Source organism: Nylanderia fulva, unplaced genomic scaffold (assembly GCF_048542155.1).
Source record: "Nylanderia fulva isolate GAGA-0341 unplaced genomic scaffold, ASM4854215v1 Scaffold1626, whole genome shotgun sequence".
NCBI classification, from domain to species: domain Eukaryota; kingdom Metazoa; phylum Arthropoda; class Insecta; order Hymenoptera; family Formicidae; genus Nylanderia; species Nylanderia fulva.
Window position 1 is genome coordinate 1 of NW_028189864.1, and position 9401 is coordinate 9401.

Here is a 9401-nt window from a genome sequence, read left to right on the forward strand (position 1 = left end):
TGTACGCCGTCATTGACATAGGATTTCTCCTAGGGCTTAGGATCGACTGACTCGTGTGCAACGGCTGTTCACACGAAACCCTCTCCACGTCAGTCCTCCAGGGCCTCGCTGGAGTATTTGCTACTACCACCAAGATCTGCACCGACGGCGGCTCAGGCAGGCTCGCGCCCAGACCCTTCTGCGCTCACCGTCGCGACCCTCCTACTCGTCAGGGCTTCGTGACGACGCGAGAGAGAAGACTAACGCCCGCTCCCGGTTGCCGCCCCACTTGCCGCTGACGGCAGAGTATAGGCTCGACGCTTCAGCGCCATCCATTTTCAGGGCTAGTTGCTTCGGCAGGTGAGTTGTTACACACTCCTTAGCGGATTCCGACTTCCATGGCCACCGTCCTGCTGTCTTAAGCAACCAACGCCTTTCATGGTGTCCCATGAGCGTCGAGTTGGGCGCCTTAACTCTGCGTTTGGTTCATCCCACAGCGCCAGTTCTGCTTACCAAAAATGGCCCACTTGGCACTCTGATCCGAAGATGCTCGTGGCTTCATAATTCAAGAAAGCCAGAGATCTCACCCATTTAAAGTTTGAGAATAGGTTGAGGTCGTTTCGGCCCCAAGGCCTCTAATCATTCGCTTTACCAGATGAGACTCGCGCGCGTTCCGTGCGGAACGGCCGAGTGCCAGCTATCCTGAGGGAAACTTCGGAGGGAACCAGCTACTAGATGGTTCGATTAGTCTTTCGCCCCTATACCCAGTTCCGACGATCGATTTGCACGTCAGAATCGCTACGGACCTCCATCAGGGTTTCCCCTGACTTCGTCCTGACCAGGCATAGTTCACCATCTTTCGGGTCCCAACGTGTACGCTCTGGGTGCGCCTCTTCTCGCGATGAGAACGAGACGCCCCGGGAGTGCGAGGCCGCATCGCGACGCGGCCCATCCTCCCTAGGTCGACGGCCAGGGCCGACCTTCACTTTCATTACGCCTTTAGGTCTCGCGACAAGTCCCAATGACTCGCGTACATGTTAGACTCCTTGGTCCGTGTTTCAAGACGGGTCCTAAGAGTACCCAAAGCAGTAGCGTCGCCGACCGGTATCGGTCTCCCGCGAGACCGCGGGAGACGTTCGCAGGCCTGTCGAAGGTGTACCGTACTGTAACCAACAGCGGGCCAGGACCGGGGACGGCGCGAAGTCCGTAACCTCCGAGTACCGTGGCGCGCGCTTGCGACGGTCTCGACGCACCGTGAATAGTGCGGCCTGATACCTTGCGCGTACCGCCGAGCAGCCGGCCGGGCGACCGAGGGTTTGTCGCGTGCCGTTTTACCGGCGACGCGACAGACACCGCACCCGGGCCGTAGACCGACACCCAGCGGGTCGCGACGTTCTACTTGGGGAGAAGTGCACGACGACGAGCGCCGGACATCGGCGCACGGTAGCGTGCCCGCGCGCGAGCCGCAAGGACTCCGCGGGACATCGCCGACCGACGCGAAGCCAGCGCCGCTGACGATGAATCTCCCCGTTCGATCTTTTGGGTTTCTTAGGTTTACCCCTGAACGGTTTCACGTACTCTTGAACTCTCTCTTCAAAGTTCTTTTCAACTTTCCCTCACGGTACTTGTTCGCTATCGGTCTCGTGGTCGTATTTAGCCTTAGATGGAGTTTACCACCCACTTAGAGCTGCACTCTCAAGCAACCCGACTCTAAGGAGAGATCCTCCCGAGGCGCGCACCGGTCGCTACGGGCCTGGCACCCTCTACGGGTAAGTGGCCCCATTCAAGATGGACTTGGACGCGACGCGGCACCTCGGGATAAGCGGATCCTCCCAAACACCACATTTCCCTGCGGCGGAACCGCGGGATTCGGTGCTGGGCTCTTTCCTGTTCGCTCGCCGCTACTAAGGAAATCCTGGTTAGTTTCTTTTCCTCCGCTTAATAATATGCTTAAATTCAGCGGGTAATCTCGCCTGCTCTGAGGTCGTCGCATAGTGAGTTTTCGTAGCCGTTTGCCTCCTCCGCGTCGCTCATCGTCGTCTCTCCTCTATAATATATATTATAAGAGGGAGAGAGAGAGAGAGCGTCGAACGAGAGAGCAGCAGCGGCAGCACACGAAATACGCGAGAAGGCAAATCGCCGGGGCGCTAACCGCACACACACTCGTTGGTGGTAATGGAGACGATATATCGCGGGGTTCGAGATTCTCGGCTCTCCCTTCTCTTTTATATACGAAATTCGGGCGGAATCGATTCGACGAGTACACGACGCGGCGCGCCGGTCCCCTTTTTTCGCTTTACGAAAATTTCGTGGACTCGGACACGCGGTCGGCTCGCGATTCAAAACCCTTCTCCGTAAAGAGGTAAAGGATTACGAATGCTCTCTCCGCCGGACGACGACGCGCCGTATATTTCTCCGTAATACCGTTATGTGTGCGGGCAAGGGCGCCTCGGCATAAGACGCGCGAGCGCTATCGCACCGAGAGACGCGGCACAGAGTGCGAGAGCAGTCCGGTCAGTCTGTGTGATGTACGGAGAGGAGAGACGGTGAGACAAGCGCTACCTACTTTCGGGAGACAACGACGCACGCGCCGCTCTAGGGAAAGCGGTGCCATTCACCGTTCTGACCCTTTTTTTGGCCGTTTGTTGCTCCCTTCGCGCGCGCTCTTACTCTCATCCCATTTCTCCTCGGCTCTCGCGTACACACACGACTTGGATACACAAACACGCTCCCCCTCTTAATTCGCGCAGCATTCTCTGGGCGCGCGTTCGCCAACGTTTTACACGCTTGTGCGCTTCTCCTCCTCATTATTATTATTTCGGTGTGTCATTTCAGACGACGCCAGGATTTGCACCGCGGCCGGTCGGCGCGGCACAGACACCTCGGGCGAACGTCCAACGATCGCTCGTACGCCCATTGTAAGCGTTGCACAGGGCACAGGCGACGCGCGCGCCATTCTCTGGTCGCCCGCGTCGTGGCCGTGCGCGCTTTTCGGACGCAAGCAGTTTAGGGGTACTAAAACGACCCTTAGCCAGGCGTGGTCCGGGAATTGTATCCGTGGACCGCAATGTGCGTTCGAAATGTCGATGTTCATGTGTCCTGCAGTTCACAAGTTGACGCGCAATTAGCTGCGTTCTTCATCGACCCACGAGCCAAGTGATCTACCGTTCAGGGTAATCGTTCGAAATTTTTGCGTTCGCGAAGAAACGCGCTTCTCGTTCAACCATCGTGGTCTCTTCTCTCGGACGAGAGAGAGAGAATAATCGTGGTGGCTCTTCGATCAGCCTGTCCGCGCGCGTCCGAGGACGCGCGCGGACCGCCGCCTCCCGCCAGGGAAGGCTACGGCACAAAGATAGAGTTGTGTGTTTCTCGTTCGGAGCGTCTCTCCCGCAACGGGAGAGCCGGGGCGGAAGCTCTTTGAAGAAACCGTCGGACCGACACAGTTGACAGATTGGTCGAAATATCATCGATCCCTTCTCTGTGTTATATATATATTATAATAATATATGGGGGTCCTCTCGCTCGGCACTCGCGGTCGCACACCGTGTGTTCTCGGCACGCTGACCGCTGCCCCGCGACAACGGGTAGGTCGCGCGTCGACGAACGTCGTGGGTGCTGCACACACGCGTGCGCGGGCATAGGTTACCACCGGTTCGCGCTCAACGCCGAATCGACGCTCTGTGTGTGTGTGGCCGGAGAATGGCACACACACGAGCGTGATCGCGAAGCGTCTTCGCTCCGAATCGTCGTCGAACACCGCCGGGCGCGCTGCTCTGCTTGCCGACTACTTTCGGTCAGAGAGGCGCGACGGCGTCCGTCGTTATATCAAAACACAACAACAAATTCCGTCAAATCCGTTATTTTTCTTTTTTCTCTGAGAGCGCCTTTTCAGCGCGTCCATTCAGTCGCCGACTGCTGCGAGCGCGCGTCTCTCCCAAAAGAGAGGACTCTCGACGCAGAGCAGGACCTCCGGAACGTTAATGATCCTTCCGCAGGTTCACCTACGGAAACCTTGTTACGACTTTACTTCCTCTAAATGATCAAGTTTGGTCATTTCCCGGCACATCGGCAATGCCGAGACATTGCCGCGCACCAGTCCGAAGACCTCACTAAATCATTCATCGGTAGTAGCGACGGGCGGTGGTGTACAAAGGGCAGGGACGTAATCAACGGCGAGCTTATGACTCAGCGAATTACTGGGAATTGCCGTCGTTCAGGGGAACAATTGCGCAAGCCCCAATCCTAGCACGAAGGAGGTTCAGCCGATGTTACCCGGGCGCTTTCGGCCAATGGACCACACGCTGATGTCCTTGCAAGTGTAGGCGTCGCGTGCGGCCCAGAACATCTAAGGTACTCACCTCACAGACCTGTGTATTGCTCAAGGTCCTCGTGCGGGCTACGACGACCGCCTTTCTCCCATCTCAGAGATTTGTTTGTAACGTTGGATAGTAAAAACCCGCCAGTACGAAGCCGGGGGCCTTCGCGATACCATAAGGTACGCCTATTTAGCAGGCTAGAGTCTCGTTCGTTATCGGAATTAACCAGACAAATCGCTCCACCAACTAAGAACGGCCATGCACCACCACCCACCGAATCAAGAAAGAGCTATCAATCTGTCAATCCTTCCGGTGTCTGGGCCTGGTGAGGTTTCCCGTGTTGAGTCAAATTAAGCCGCAGGCTCCACTCCTGGTGGTGCCCTTCCGTCAATTCCTTTAAGTTTCAGCTTTGCAACCATACTTCCCCCGGAACCCAAAAGCTTTGGTTTCCCGGAAGCTGCCCGCCGAGTCATCGGAGGAACTTCGGCGGATCGCTAGCTGGCATCGTTTATGGTTAGAACTAGGGCGGTATCTGATCGCCTTCGAACCTCTAACTTTCGTTCTTGATTAATGAATGAGGGAGAGAATGAGAGCGTTGCGGAAAGTGAGTGATATAGCGTGTATGAGAAGTAATTGGTTGGTCAAGACCCGTAAATTCCTGTTTCTACGGAGACGAACAAATTGCCTTTCGACTAAACAGACTCCTAGAGATTCTTTGCCCCCTTCATAAGGGATAGGCCTTGAGGGCGTTCAGGATAATCCCGGATGGTAGTTGCACCCGGCCGCTCGCCGAGTGCGTAAACCAAATGTCCAACCTGGGGTTCCTCTCGTATGACAGGTTTTACTATCGAAATGACTAGCATCTTTTGGTTTTTAAAACTAACCTGTCTCAGACGGTCTAAACCCGCTCACTTTCCCTTTGGGGTGAACAATCGACGCTTGGCGAATTTGTTTCGCAATGATGGGAAGGCCGACATCGAAGGTAAAAAAACGCCCGTCGCTATGAACGCTTGCCGCCACAACAGTTATCCCTGTGGTAATTTTCTGACCCTCTGCGAAAACTCTTCAACCCAAAAAGATCGATAGGCCGTGCTTTCGCAGTCTCTATGCGTATAAAACATCGAGATAAGCAGTTTTCCCCTTTTTGCTCTAGGGGTTTCTGTCCTCGCTGAGCGGCCCTTTGGGAAAAAAAAAAAAAAAAAAAAAAAAAAAAAAAAAAAAAAAAAAAAAAAAAAAAAAAAAAAAAAAAAAAAAAAAAAAAAAAAAAAAAAAAAAAAAAAAAAAAAAAAAAAAAAAAAAAAAAAAAAAAAAAAAAAAAAAAAAAAAAAAAAAAAAAAAAAAAAAAAAAAAAAAAAAAAAAAAAAAAAAAAAAAAAAAAAAAAAAAAAAAAAAAAAAAAAAAAAAAAAAAAAAAAAAAAAAAAAAAAAAAAAAAAAAAAAAAAAAAAAAAAAAAAAAAAAAAAAAAAAAAAAAAAAAAAAAAAAAAAAAAAAAACCCCCCCCCCCCCCCCCCCCCCCCCCCCCCCCCCCCCCCCCCCCCCCCCCCCCCCCCCCCCCCCCCCCCCCCCCCCCCCCCCCCCCCCCCCCCCCCCCCCCCCCCCCCCCCCCCCCCCCCCCCCCCCCCCCCCCCCCCCCCCCCCCCCCCCCCCCCCCCCCCCCCCCCCCCCCCCCCCCCCCCCCCCCCCCCCCCCCCCCCCCCCCCCCCCCCCCCCCCCCCCCCCCCCCCCCCCCCCCCCCCCCCCCCCCCCCCCCCCCCCCCCCCCCCCCCCCCCCCCCCCCCCCCCCCCCCCCCCCCCCCCCCCCCCCCCCCCCCCCCCCCCCCCCCCCCCCCCCCCCCCCCCCCCCCCCCCCCCCCCCCCCCCCCCCCCCCCCCCCCCCCCCCCCCCCCCCCCCCCCCCCCCCCCCCCCCCCCCCCCCCCCCCCCCCCCCCCCCCCCCCCGGGGTGCGGCAGAGTATAGGCTCGACGCTTCAGCGCCATCCATTTCAGGGCTAGTTGCTTCGGCGGGTGAGGGGGTTTTTTCACATCCTTAGCGGATTCCGACTCCATGGCCACCGTCCTGCTGTCTTAAGCAACAACGCCTTTAATGTTGTCCCATGAGCGTCGAGTGGGCGCAACTCTGCGTTGGTTCATCCCACAGGCGGCATTCTGCTTACCAAAACTGGCCCATTTGGCACTCTGATCGAGATGCTCGTGGCTTCATAATTCAAGAAAGCCAGAGAATCCCCACCCTTTTTAAAGTTTCAAGAAAGTGGAGGTTTTTTGGGCCCCCAGCCTCAATCATTCGCTTTTCCCCAGAGGGACGCGCGCGCGTTCGGCGGAAAGGGCCGCGTGCCAGATCCAGGGAAACTTGAGGGAACCAGCTACTAGTGGTTCGATATTTTTTCCCCCCTATTACCCAGTTCGACGATCGATTTGCACTCAAAATGCTACGGACGTCCATCAGGTTTCCCCGGACTTTCCTGACCAGGCATAGTTCACCTCTTTCGGGTCCCACGGTACGCTCTGGGTGCGCCTCTTCGCGATAGAACGGACGCCCCCGGGATGCGGGCCGCATCGGACGGGGGCCCATCCCCCTAGGGGAGGGCCGGGCCGACTTCACTTTCATCGCCTTTAGGTCTCGCGACAAGTTCCCAAGACGTAGCGTACATGTTAGACCCCTTTTGGCCGTGTTTCGAGGGTCCTAAGGGGAACCAAAGCAGTAGCGTCGCCAAACGGGATCGGTCTCCCGCAGACCCGCGGGAGAGCGTCCAGGCCTGTCAAAGGGGTGTACGAACGTCCAACGATCGCTCGTACGCCCATTGTAAGCTGTTGCACAGGGCACAGGCGACGCGCGCGCCATTCTCTGGTCGCCCGCGTCGTGGCCGTGCGCGCTTTTCGGGCGCAAGCAGTTTAGGGGTACTAAAACGACCCTCAGCCAGGCGTGGTCCGGGGAATTGTATCCGTGGACCGCAATGTGCGTTCGAAATGGTCGATGTTCATGTGTCCTGCAGTTCACAGTTGACGCGCAATTAGCTGCGTTCTTCATCGACCCACGAGCCAAGTGATCCACCGTTCAGGGTAATCGTTCGAAATTTTTGCGTTCGCGAGAGAAAAACGCGCTTCTCGTTCAACCATCGTGGTCTCTTCTCTCGGACGAGAGAGAGAGAGAGAATAATCGTGGTGGCTCTTCAATCAGCCGAGGACGCGCGCGGACCGCCGCCTCCCGCCAGGGAAGGCTACGGCACAAAGATAGAGTTGTGTGTTTCTCGTTCGGAGCGTCTCTCTCCGCAACGGGAGAGCCGGGGCGGAAGCTCTTTGAAGGAAACCGTCGGACCGACACAGTTGACAGATTGGTCGAAATATCATCGATCCCTTCTCTGTGTTATATATATATTATAATAATATATGGGGGTCCTCTCGCTCGGCACTCGCGGTCGCACACCGTGTGTTCTCGGCACGCTGACCGCTGCCCCGCGACAACGGGGAGGGCGCGCGTCGACGAACGTCGTGGGTGCTGCACACACGCGTGCGCGGGCATAGGTTACCACCGGTTCGCGCTCAACGCCGAATCGACGCTCTGTGTGTGTGTGGCCGGAGAATGGCACACACACGAGCGTGATCGCGAAGCGTCTCGCTCCGAATCGTCGTCGAACACCGCCGGGCGCGCTGCTCTGCTTGCCGACTACTTTCGGTCAGAGAGGCGCGACGGCGTCCGTCGTTATATCAAAACACAACAACAAATTCCGTCAAATCCGTTATTTTCTTTTTCTCTGAGAGCGCCTTTTCAGCGCGTCCATTCAGTCGCCGACTGCTGCGAGCGCGCGTCTCTCCCAAAAGAGAGGACTCTCGACGCAGAGCAGGACCTCCGGAACGTTAATGATCCTTCCGCAGGTTCACCTACGGAAACCTTGTTACGACTTTTACTTCCTCTAAATGATCAAGTTTGGTCATCTTCCCGGCAACATCGGCAATGCCGAGACATTGCCGCGCACCAGTCCGAAGACCTCACTAAATCATTCAATCGGTAGTAGCGACGGGCGGTGTGTACAAAGGGCAGGGACGTAATCAACGCGAGCTTATGACTCGCGCTTACTGGGAATTCCTCGTTCATGGGGAACAATTGCAAGCCCCAATCCCTAGCACGAAGGAGGTTCAGCGGGTTACCCGGGCCTTTCGGCCAGGGAACACACGCTGATTCCTTCAGTGTAGCGCGCGTGCGGCCCAGAACATCTAAGGGCATCACAGACCTGTTATTGCTCAATCTCGTGCGGCTAGAAGCCGCCTGTCCCTCTAAGAAGATTTGTTTGTACGTTGGTAGTAAAAACCCGCCAGCCGAAGCCGGGGGCCTTCGCGATACCATAAGGTACGCCTATTTAGCAGGCTAGAGTCTCGTTCGTTATCGGAATTAACCAGACAAATCGCTCCACCAACTAAGAACGGCCATGCACCACCACCCACCGAATCAAGAAAGAGCTATCAATCTGTCAATCCTTCCGGTGTCTGGGCCTGGTGATGTTTCCCGTGTTGAGTCAAATTAAGCCGCAGGCTCCACTCCTGGTGGTGCCCTTCCGTCAATTCCTTTAAGTTTCAGCTTTGCAACCATACTTCCCCCGGAACCCAAAAGCTTTGGTTTCCCGGAAGCTGCCCGCCGAGTCATCGGAGGAACTTCGGCGGATCGCTAGCTGGCATCGTTTATGGTTAGAACTAGGGCGGTATCTGATCGCCTTCGAACCTCTAACTTTCGTTCTTGATTAATGAATGAGGGAGAGAATGAGAGCGTTGCGGAAGTGAGTGAAATAGCGTGTATGAGAGTAATTGGTGCGAGACTCCGTAAATTTCTGTTTACGGAGACGAACAAAATTTCAAAGAGTGCGAGTGAGAAAATACTGGACATTGTGGGAGAATATGAGGAACAGATGATGAAAATGTTGTGCAAAAAATGAGAGAATACAGGGGAAACTGGATGAGTGTATGCGTCGAGCGAGTCGGGATTTAGCCTACGGCGGAAAGTGGAATGAGCTATGCGAGCGTGAGTGCGAAAAAATGTTGAAAAGAGCGTGATTGAAAAGGTACAGGAAGTGAATGTGAAAACGAGTGAAAACGAAAGAGAAGAGTTATGCGGTATAGT

General features: G+C 55.5%; 2 non-coding genes and 3 pseudogenes across 2 annotated transcripts; all 5 read right to left on the reverse strand.

Annotated features, from left to right (window-relative positions):
• On the reverse strand, positions 1-1966 carry LOC146723865 (large subunit ribosomal RNA; annotated as a pseudogene; the record flags this gene model as incomplete).
• Positions 1967-3000: 1034 nt separating this feature from the next.
• On the reverse strand, positions 3001-3155 carry LOC146723866 (5.8S ribosomal RNA). The gene has a single exon (XR_014924323.1). It is a non-coding gene; the product is annotated as a 5.8S ribosomal RNA (ribosomal RNA).
• Positions 3156-3964: 809 nt separating this feature from the next.
• On the reverse strand, positions 3965-5062 carry LOC146723867 (small subunit ribosomal RNA; annotated as a pseudogene).
• A 2136-nt stretch (positions 5063-7198) lies between these two features.
• Positions 7199-7354, reverse strand: LOC146723868 (5.8S ribosomal RNA). The gene has a single exon (XR_014924324.1). It is a non-coding gene; the product is annotated as a 5.8S ribosomal RNA (ribosomal RNA).
• Positions 7355-8147: 793 nt separating this feature from the next.
• On the reverse strand, positions 8148-9401 carry LOC146723869 (small subunit ribosomal RNA; annotated as a pseudogene; the record flags this gene model as incomplete).